At 39.9% G+C, this 11841-nt stretch overlaps 1 protein-coding gene across 1 annotated transcript in view; it reads left to right on the forward strand.

Annotated features, from left to right (window-relative positions):
* Positions 1-11841, forward strand: part of XRN1 (5'-3' exoribonuclease 1) — a 203723-nt gene that overhangs the window by 390 nt on the left and 191492 nt on the right. The gene's annotated exons all lie outside the window — the stretch shown is intronic.

An 11841-nucleotide genomic window follows, 5' to 3' on the forward strand; every position in this document is an offset into this window, starting at 1 on the left:
AGAACGAGCCCCTGGGGCCTCCCGAGCCCGGAAAACACCCCGCGCCGCCGGCGCCGCCCCACCGGAACGGTGCTCAATCCGAGAGAGCCCCCGCCCCATGTCTGAATCTGGCACTGCCGAACCGGTGTCCCATTCCAAAAAAATACACTTGGAAGGGCATTGGTTTTGGAATCTCGCGTGTGTGTGTGTGTGTGTGTGTGGTGTGTTACGGGTGTGTTAGCTGTGTGTGTGTTGGGCGGTCTGTGTGTGTTAGATATGTGTGTGTGAGGTATGTGTGTTAGGGGTGTGTGTGTGTTAGCACACCAATGTATTGGAACTGTGGAAAGGGCCTAGAAAGCAGTCAGACTGCTAGACTTTGAGTGATAGGTCACATTTAATGATTTCAGTAGATCTCTTGTCCATTTTGTATTTTGCAGAAAATAATTAGTTTTGAAATGTGTATCACTAATTGAATTAGTTGCATTGTATTTGTGGTGGGGCATAGTAATCCAGGGAACACCATCGTGCTCTGTGGAGTTATAGTTTTTTTTTAAGTACCATAGCATGAAGGTAGCGTTAAACTTCCAGAAATAATTCTTTGTTGTTGTTACAGTCAAATTTGGTATATGAGGAAAATTTACAAAAAATTTCACAATGGTAGTTTATCTTTAATTTATTTGAAACATGGGTTGTGTTAGATTAAGGAGACACTTCTTTCCAGAGAAGAGGTTACTGATACATTGCAGAAAGTGAAACAGCTAACTTTGGCTTTCCTTAGTCCTTCATTCAGAAAACATTTGAGTACCTGTCATGCATCATTCACTTTCTCAAGTGAAAAAAAGACTGTTATTCAGACTCACTTTATAATACATGATGTGTTCAGTAATATTTTTACTCTGTACTCTTTGGCACGGAATTCAGTTTGGTGGAAGTATGTGATTCTCTCCATCCTGAGGATTTTGTTATTGAAGAACAAAAATAATCTAAGGCAGTTTTATGATATGAACAATAGGATAGGTTTTAATTGGTTCATCAAAGTGATGTCTTTCAAATATGTTTGATTCTGGTAGTTAACAACAACGAAAACAAAAGCAGATGTTATAAAGGGTTACCATGCAGTGCTTGCAAGATGAGTGAGTGCCTAAATGAGTCACAATAGTGGAAAAGCTAATCGTGGGGGAAGAGGCTGGAAAGAGGTTTGGTGGAGGTGTAGGTTCTGGAAAGTTGGTAGTGATTGTGATGGTAGCATAGTTTTTGGTCTCTGAATCCTTACATAAAGATAGAAAGAGCAATTAGCAAAATTTTAAATGCCTAGAACAATTATAATAAAATCATGTAATAGAGTATTTCTACAAACCCCCAAATACAAGGAGATGGGAACAAACTACCTTTAGACTCAATCAGTATTGGCATCTCTGCAAGAGGAAGAAGGAAGCAATGGGGCAACATCGGATATACCTAAAATAGGAGAACTCCAGAATAGTGACTAAAAAACTATGAGGGTTGGTTGGACAGTAGTAGCTATAACTGAGGAGCTTTAAAGGGCAGGAGCAGTCTGCCTCCTATCAACTTTCAAGACTGACTTGTCAAGGCACCATTCTAAGGCAAAGCTCACCCTAAAGAGAAACTGCTCAGAGTGATATATCTTCTATATTAATAAAAGGGTAATATGCCAATTAGACTGGGAGACCTTCTGGATGTCCTTCCAGACAAAGCCATAGTGGCGGGCTGAGGCAGAGGCAGTTAGGGGCGATCAGGCCGGCAGGAGAGGGCAGTTGGGGGTGAGCAGGCCAGCAAGGTGGGGGCAGTTGGGGGCAATCAGTCTGGCAGGAGCTGGCAGTTAGGGATGATCAGGCCAGAACGTGGGGGCAGGGGGGCAGTTGAGATTAATCAGGCTGGCAGGCAGAGTGGTTAGGGGCGATCAGCTAGGCAGGCAGGTGAGCGATAGGAGCCAGCGGTCCCGGATTGCGAGAGGGATGTCCGACTGCTGTTTAGACCCGATCCCACAGGGATCTGCAGTCTGACATCCCCCAAGGGGTCCCAGATTGGAGAGGGTGCAGGACGGGCTAAGGGACATTACCCCCACACACACGAATTTCGTGCACTGGCCACTAGTCTGTTATAATAAAAGTGTAATATGCTAATTAGACCGGACGACCTTCCGGACAAAGCTGGGGCTGCTAGAGAAGCCTGGGTCCCATGTGCCTGCTGGCAGCCAGAGGAAACCCTGGATCCTGGATGCCTGCTGGCGGCCGGAGGGAAGCCCAGGTCCCGGGTGCCAGAGGGAAGCTGGTGTGGGCAGCCAGGGAAGGAAGGCCTGCTCTTACACGAATTTCATGTATTGGGCCTCTAGTAAGTTTATAAGAAAAGGTACAATAAAGATAAAAGAAGAAGGTCCAAATAAAAGTGAGAGGGTTACAGAGTCAAGAAATCTTAGAGCCATGGTCTCTGTGGCTAAGTTGGAGTACTGTCCTGTACACCAAAAGGTCGCAGGTTCAATTCCTAGTCAAGGCACATGCCTAGGTTTTGGGTTTGATCCCAGGTTGAGGCTACTGGTCAGTGTCTCTCTCTGACATCAGTATTTTTCTCTCTCCCTCTCTCTAAAATCAATAAGCATATCCTCAGGTGAGCATTTTAAAAAAAAAGAAATCTTAGAAACAACCAACCAATCAAACCCCAAACAGGAGAAGAGTGAGCTTTATGAAGTTAAAGCTTTCCAGAATCCCCTTATTCTAAAAGTTCAAGAAAATTAAATTTACATAAAAGTGAATAATTGAAATGTATCAAGGTCAAATAGCATGCAGAATTATTATAGGGAAAAAAAGGAACTGTATTCCCTATAGACAATAAAAGCTTATAATAGAAGGAGTACACAAAACAGACCAAAACAATAACCTACAATTTCAGAATGAGCTAAAAGGCACTAAGAAAATTATATAAGCCATGAAAAAACAACATAAGTCAATTATGAAAATTCTGGAATAAGGTGACAGAACCTAGGGAAAAATAGACGTAAATGAAAAAATTATTTCAGAAATGAAGCCTAAAATAGGCAAGAGCAAAATGATGCCATCAGGAAAACACAAAAGGTGAAAAGAAGAAAATTTAAAAAATAAAATAAGTTTCAAGAGAAAGTAATAAGAAAGACAAATAATAGAGGTTTCTGAAAAAGGAAATGAAAGCAATATAACAATAAATACTAAAACTATAGTTAAAGAAAACTTTTCTGAAATTAAAATATATATATATTTGAAATTGCATGTTGAAAGAATATACCAGGTGCCTGAGAATATTGTTTCAGATGACCAACACCAAGACTTATTCTAGTAAAGTTACTTGACTTTAAAGGAAAAAAATAAGCTTTGGGTATTTAGAAGAAAAGAACACATGACTTACAAGGAAAAGAAAATTGGGTTTTCATCAGTTTTTATGCTAGAAGAAACTGGAGTCACATGATATTCAACTGACTTTTGCACAGACAGAATTACCTAATAAACTGCTATCAGTGTACGGTGGTTCAGGGAATATTGTTCCTTTGAGTACTTCCTTGAGGAATCTAGAGAATGAGCTTCAGACAAAATGACCAGGGAGACATAATGGAAGGACCAGTGGTGAACATTAAATATGGTTACCTGAAGAATGAAAATAAGAGTTGACGGAGAAAGTTTAGTATATACAGTAAAACCTCAATATAATGGACTGATTCGGGCAAGAGGGTATCCATTAAACCCTAAAGTCTGTTATATAATGGACGGTTTCCGTAGCATATGTTAAAAAATTGACAAATTAGTAAATCTGTTTTTACTTATATCGACACATTTGTGTAGTATTAACCCCTTCCCCGGCAGAAACGTGTATACACGTTTTCACAAAATGTTCTTTTTTCAGTCGGCGACGAGTATACTCGTCTAAAAACTTTACCTTCAAAAACCAGCTACATACGTACCATTCTAAATAATTTCATCTAGAAACTTCCTGAGGAAATACTATTCTTAACCACAAAAATGGGAAGAAAAAATAATTACAAACTGTTTTCATAACCAGCATCAAAAATACTATATAGAACCAAAATAAAAAAATTAGTCTGAAAAAGAAACGTTTTTAACAAAAAAATTATTGGGGAAGGGGTTAAATATGTATGAAAAGTTTAATTTCATGGAAAATTTTTCTATGTATACTGTAATTTTAAATTTATGCTGAATAGGTCTAGTAGATGCCTACATTCACCAGTCCCCTTGAGTAAACAAATGCACACGGCTGGGACGTGGCCTAGTGCACTGGGAACATCAACTGGAAAGAATTAAAACTGCTGCAGAAAGTCAGGCCTAGTGTCAACAGAACCAATTACCACATGTAATGCTGGTGATCACGTGCTGATCATTCCTCGAACATTTACAGGGTGACTCTTGGATTTAAATATGTAGACTATAGTTTTAGATATGTAATATTTATTTATATCATAAGCGAAATTAGTGTTTTTTCCAACATATGGCCTATTCGCTAAAAGCAGTTAAAAATAGGTGTGATTAATAATCCAAAAAGCCTGTAATTTAATTATAAGCAAATCTTGATTAAAAGCATTTTAAAATTAACACGGTGTTAATTTTCACATGTGACATATGGACCAGAAATTTTGTCCACTAAATTTGAACTCCATTAAATTGAAGTCCACAAAATCGAGAGTTTACTTTAATAGCTATATGCTCTGACAGTATATAGATAGCACAACTACAAAGTAAATGGGGATGGGGAGAATGGGGAAAACTTATGCAAAAAAATTTAAATTAACAATACTCAATAGTGGTGGTGATATTAATGTTGTTTTTTTGAAATCCATTTGGGTGATATGGTAAATACCTAATATAGTGTATTTTAATTCTACTATCTCTTGATTCATTGACAGCCAAGATTCTTGATGTGTAAAATAGTTACAGATGTAATATAGAAAACGTTAAGTAAAAACTCTGTAGTCTTGAATTTGAATTTGGAAGTATCAATATGAACTTATGAGACATACATATGCATGTGTAAATTTCCTAGCTCTGTCCCTCTGTTGTCCCTATGTCCACAAAACAGGCTTAAAAACAATGATCAATCCAGTGTTAATATATATCCTTAGTGCCCGGGTATGGTTTTGAAATACCCTTGCTCACTAACAGAAATCAGGATTTGTTGGAGAAATGACAGGTTCTAGGTCAGTCAGGAAGTATTCTAGTGGGCCTGGAAATGTATCATACCATATAGCAAAGATGCTAATAAAGACTACTAGAAACATGCAAAGGTTTTGAAGAGACAACTGGAAGAGGTTTATAGTGTCCCCAAGTGGGACAATTTTGAGTCTCAACGTTAATAATTCAGTATATTAAAACGCATCATATATGCTTAAATCCCTTCTTAATTCATAATGGTACTCAAAAAAAGGGGTTGTCTTCCAAAGGTGATAGGGACTGTTCCTAATCTTGAAAACCGATAAAGGGAAAAAATTAAGCATTTGTTCTACCTTTCTTGTACCATTGGGTAACCAAATGGTAAAATGGTCTCTTTATAAAACTATTCCAAATGATAAAAAAGAAATGATAGAATATCACCATTTTGCAACCTCAAGTGAATTAATAGAAATCTGCATTAACCCTTTTCGGTCCAACCTTGAGGCTGACTTGACAGACCAGGCGCTAGGAGCAGGTCTAACGTCGAGCAATAAGAACATTAAAAAGTTCAACATTCAATCCCATCAATTAATTTGGACCAGACTGTTTGAATTCCAAAAATAACATTGGACGTCAAAGGGTTAAGCATCAATGGCTGCTAATACTAGAAAAAAGAAAGAAGGTGAGGTAACCAAACTATAGATCATAACTCTTCCTATTTCAGAGAACAGATTCTTACCCTCTTTATTTTTTAAAATTGTTTATTGATTTTTTTTTATTGTCTTAAGTTTTACATATGTCTCCTTTTCCCCCAATTCACACCCCCCCCCAATCATTCCCACCCCGGGCAAGCCCCCACCACCCCAGTATCTGTGTCCATTGGTTATGCTAATATGCATTCATATAAGTCCTTTAGTTGCTCTCTAACCGCCCCCCCCACCTCCCCTGCCATTTTGCTGGGGTCCAACCCCAGCAGGTCTAGGGGTCGCCAAAGGTGTGGACGGAGTCAGCGAAGAAGGAATGACACAGAGACAGCATTCAGTTGATCAGCAGCCTAGCCAGGATCTCTAGCCAAGTTCTGGTCAGGATCTCCAGTGAAGTTCTGGTGTTTATTGTCTTGTTACATATGTATTTATACCAGTTGATTTTAATCCTGTCAATTTCTATTGCAAAGGTTAGGGCATTTCTTATCTCCATTCCAGGGAGTAAAGATTATGTAGCTTAAGGGTGATTGTTTGTAGTTAAAGTGATTAACTACCCGCCTGGCACTTAGTTAAGGGGTTTTATCCCCTCCCTAACTTCAGGAAAAAACCCCTACCTAGGGAAATAACCTTTCTTGGAGAGGTGACCTTGGTTAAAACACATAGCGCTAAGGGGAGCAAACATATTAAGAACAGTATGCTATATACGCCAGGTCCCTTGAAACATATGCTGTGCAGATGTTTCTTTCCTGCAGCGACTGTGTCAAGCAGCAAGGATAGACCGGCTTCCAGACCATTTGTCTCTGGATCTATTTTTGTTCATCAAATTATGTTGATCATTATATCCCACATATGAGTGAGATCATGTGATATTTATCTTTCTCTGACTGGCTTATTTCGCATAATGCTCTCCAGTTCCATTCATGCTGTTGCAAATGCTAAAAGTTCCTTCTTTTTTATAGCCGTGTAGTGGTATTCCATTGTATAGATGTACCACAGTTTTTTAATCCATTCATTTGCTGATGGGCACTTAGGTTGTTTCCAAATCTTAGCTATTGTAAATTGTGCTGCTGTGAACAGAGTGGCACATATATCCTTTCTGATTGGTGTTTCTGGTTTCTTGGGATATAGTCCTAGAAGTGGGATCACTGGGTCAAATGAGAGTTCCATTTTTAACTTTTGAGATAAGTCCATACTGTCTTCCCCAGTGGCTGCACCACCAACAGTGTATGAGGTTTCCTTTTTTTCCACATCCTCTCCAGCACTTGTCATTTGTTGATGATAGCCATTCTGACAGGTGTGAGGTGGTACCTCATTGTCATTTTGATTTGCATCTCTTGGATGATTAGTGACTTTGAGCATGTTTTCATATGTCTCTTGGCCTTCTGTATGTCCTCTTTCAAAAGGTGTCTAGGTCCTTTGCTCATTTTTTGATTATATCTTTTATCTTCCTTTTGTTAAGCTGTATGAGTTCTCTGTAAATTTTGGAGATTAAACCCTTATCTGAAATAACATTGGCAAATATGTTCTCCCATGCAGTGGGCTTTCTTGTTGTTTTGTTGATGGTTTCTTTTGCTGTGCAGAAGCTTTTTATTTTGATGTTGTCCAATTTGTTTATTTTCTCCTTAGTCTCCATTGCCCTAGGACAGTGATGGCGAACCTTTTGAGCTTGGCGTGTCAGCAGTTTGAAAAACCCTAACTTAACTCTGGTGCCGTGTCACATATAGAAATTTTCTGATATTTGCAACCATAGTAAAACAAAGATTTATATTTTTGATATTTATTTTATATATTTAAATGCTATTTAACAAAGAAAAATCAACCAAAAAAATGATTTCGCGTGTCAGAGGTTCGTAGCATAAGTTCACCATCACTGCCCTAGGAGCTGTGTTGGTAAAGATATTGCTACGACATACGTTTGCTATTTTGCTGCCTATGGAGTCTTGTAGGATTTTTATGGTTTCCGGTCTTACATTTAAGTCCTTTATCCATTCTGAGTTTGTTTTTGTGTATGGTGTTAGTTGGTGATCTAGTTTCATTTATTTGCTAATTTCCCAACACCATTTACTGAAGAGACTGTCTTGACTCCATTGTATGCTCTTGCCTCCTTTGTCAAATATTAATTGAGCATAGCGGCTTGGGTCAATTTCTGTGTTCTGGTCACCTGCCCTTTTCCCACATATTCCTATGCTATGGTTCTCCTAACCCATTCATTTCCCAAATACATGTATTGCATGCCTCTGTGCCTTTATTCCTGTTGTTTCTCCTGGAAAGACCTTTTCTTCTCCATCTGGTATTCACCTCCTCCTTCCCAGTCTCCTCCGCAAGGAAACGCTTGACTCCTTCATACTTTACCAGTCTTTGTTTTATGCAGAAAGGTGCACAGTATTGTTGCTTTTGATTTTCCTGTCTGTCTTCCTTCACTTTATTATACCTGAGAGCATGAACTCTTTCTTATGTGGTTCATTTCTTTCATAGTGTCTGGCAGATAGCAGTTGTTCAGTTAATGTTTGCTGATTTAATGAATAACATAGATAAAATAAAAACTAGAGATTCTTATGAGGAACATACATATTTAATGAAAACTTAACCCTTACAAAACATATAATCCTATCTAATAATAGACAAACATGATAATTAACAGTACTTCCAACACGCTTCCCATTGGCTAATCAGGGTGATATGCAAATTAACTGCCAACCATGATGGCGGCCGGCAGCCAGGCAGCTGAAGTGAACAGGAGGCTTGCTTGCTCCAGTGATGGAGGAAGCCAAGGTTCCCCGCCTGCTGCTGCCGGCCTCTGAGCTGCACCCTAAGAAACAATGTTGCAATTATAGAAGGTAAATAAACCCCAGAAACCTGTTTTCAGCCGTCAGAGCTGGAGCTAGCAGGGCCACAACAGGGTTACAATTATAGAACCCAAACAAACCCAGATATCTGCTTTCAGCAGCCAAGGTCTCAGAGCTAAAGCCGGCTCTCAGTTCCAGTGACAACCATAGTAGGTAAATAAATCCCAGAATAAAAAAAAATGGAAAAAAGGAGAGGTTGGGAGCTTCAGTCACCAGCCAGCCTGAAAACAGCCCTCAGCCCCTCAGTCCCTCACCCAGAATGCCCAGGCACCCCAGTGGGGACCCCCCCAAAAAAAAAAGCTCCCACATGGGGGAGCTCTGCTCAGCCACAAGCCAGGCTGGTGGCTGCCAGTGCAGTGGGGGGGGTGGGAGCCTCTCCTGCCTCCTCAGCAGCCATGAGGATGTTCAACTGCAGCTTAGGCCTGCTACCCGACCGGTAGTGGATATCCCCCGAGGGCTGCCGGGCTGCCAGAGGGATGTCTGATTGCCATCTTAGGCCCAATCCCCCAGGGAGCGGACCTAAACCAGCAGGTGGTCATCCCCTGAGGGGTCCCAGACTGCGAGAGGGCATAGGCCGGGCTGAGGGACCCCCCCCCTTTCCCCCCAAGTGCACCAATTTTTGTGCACCGGGCCTCTAGTTACAATTATAAACTCTTAGAGCATAATCTTTGTGATTATAATCCAGTGCAGTGCTATTATAATAGCTAATATTTGTTAAGCACTTGCCATGTGCTGAACACTGTTTTAAATGCATTCACTTATTTAATCATAGCAATCTTATAATTATCTCCCTTTTGTACCTTAGAAAACTGATTCACAAAAGGATTGAGTTACTTACCCAAAATACATTGCTCCATAGCTAGTAAAGTAAGTGTTGGAGCTGAATTGAAACTTAGCAGAATTGCTGCAGAATAGTGTTTCTTTTTTTTTCTTTTTTAATCCTCACCCAGGATATGTTTTTATTCATTTTTTTTTATTAGATAGGGAGGGAGAGGGAGAGGGAGAGGGGAAGGGAGAGAAAGAGAGAGAGAGAGAGAAGAAACATTCATCTGTTGCCTCCTGTACTCACCTGACCTGGGATAGAACCAGCCACCTAGGTATGTGTGCTAACCAGGAATCAAACCTTTTCCGAGTAGGGACAATGTTCCAACCCACTGTGTCACATGGCCAGGGCCAGAATAGTGCTTCTTAACCTTTCTTTTATCATTGCCCCTCCTCCATGTGGCTCTTTAGACTTTTTTTTTTCTTACTCGTCTCCTCCCTGCTCCGTGCCATGAAATTTTAATACCACAGCTATACCATCTATCTGTTTATGTACTGTAGCACTTCATTATTACCCTGTAGTCCCTCCCACCCCCAACAATTTTGATACCTTTAGGAGCCATATAGTTTTCTCTTAATAAAGTATACTCTAGAACCTGTACTTTAAAAATTTGTAGTAAAATACACATAACATTTGCCACTTTACCCATTTTTAAAAATATATATGTACATTTTTATTGATTTCAGAGAGGAAGGGAGAGGGAGAGAAAGATTAAAACATAAATGATGAGAGAGAATCATCGGTCAGCTGCCTCCTGCATGCCTCCCACCAGGAACTGAACCCGCATCCTGGGCATGTGCCCCGATCCAGGAATCAAACCGACCAGGAATCGAACCATGACCTCCCGTTCATAGGTTGACGCTCAACCACTGAGCAACACTGGCTAGGCAACTTTACACACTTTTAAGTGTACAGTTCAGCACTGTACACTTAATTAAGTTCATTCGCATTGTTGTGCTAGAGCCTGTATTTTTAAAACCTGTCTTCTATACATTTTGCTAAAAATGGTGTCTTGACTGTGAAAACCTAAATTTTCAAATTACAGGGAACATAAATTGGCATTTCTATTTTAAAGTATTGCTCTTGTATAGGGAGCTTATCTGTCTTATCCTTTGTTCTATTCGCTATACTACTATATTTATTGTATTTCCCAGACCCAAGCACGATGTGTGGCACATAATAGGTCTTCACTAAATATTTATTGAGTGAATGAATTTTTTTTAATATATTTTATTGATTTTTTTGCAGAGAGGAAGGGAGAGGGATAGAGAGTTAGAAACATCAATGAGAGAGAAACATCGATCAGCTGCCTCCTACGTGCCCCCTACTGGGGATGTGCCCGCAACCAAGGTACATGCCCTTGACCGGAATCGAACCTGGGACCTTTCAGTCCGCAGGCCGACGCTCTATCCACTGAGCCAAACCGGTTCTGGCGTGAATGAATTTTTTAAGTACAGCTTATTACATAATCTGTAAAATATACGTAGCATATAAAATATTGTGTACTGAAAGTTTATTAAAATATTTATGGTGTTTTAGTATGTCTTAAAACATAGAATATTAAAAATTAATTGAAGCAACAAAACTTTGGGATTGTTTAAGATAAATAGTATTAAAAAGCTAGAGAAAAATAATTGTTAACAGTTCTTTTAATCAGTCAAATAGATACTGTCTTTATGTAAAAGGCATTTTCAAGGACAAAAAGTAGGATACAAAGTTATACTAACAAAAGGAAACTAGTGTTTTGAGAAAATTAGATGCCAAGATGTTAATTCAATACATAACTACAATTGAAAGCAGCATGAATGTATATTCGAAGTGAATGGTAAAGGCTACATGTACTATCATATTCAGTAAAGGGAAGCTTTATTTGTTTATTAATTTACTAGAGGCCTGGTGCACAAAATTTGTGCACTTGGCGTGGGTTCACTCAGCCCAGCCTGTGCCCTCTTGCATTCTGGGAGCCCTCCGGGAGTGGGCCTAAGCCAGCAGTCGGACTTCCTTAGTGCTGTCGCGGAGGCAGGAGAGCCAGGGCGCTTGCCAGCCATGAGCCTGGCTTCTGGCTGAGCAGCACTCCCCTTGTGGGAGTGCACTGACCACCAGGGGCCAGCTCCTGAATTGAGCGTCTGCCCCCCTGGTGGTCAGTGCACGTATAGCGAGCGGTTGAGCAGCCTTAGCATATTATTAGCATATTACACTTTGATTGGTTGAACTGTCGACTGGACACTTAGCATAGTAGACTTTTAATCATTTTTTATTCACAACTTTGTGTCAGACATTGTGCCAAGAGTTCTAAACATGACCAAATAAAGACCTTGCTTTGAGGAATTTTACAGTTCAGC

This window comes from Myotis davidii, unplaced genomic scaffold (assembly GCF_000327345.1).
Source record: "Myotis davidii unplaced genomic scaffold, ASM32734v1 scaffold495, whole genome shotgun sequence".
In the NCBI taxonomy this organism is placed as follows: Eukaryota; Metazoa; Chordata; class Mammalia; order Chiroptera; family Vespertilionidae; genus Myotis; species Myotis davidii.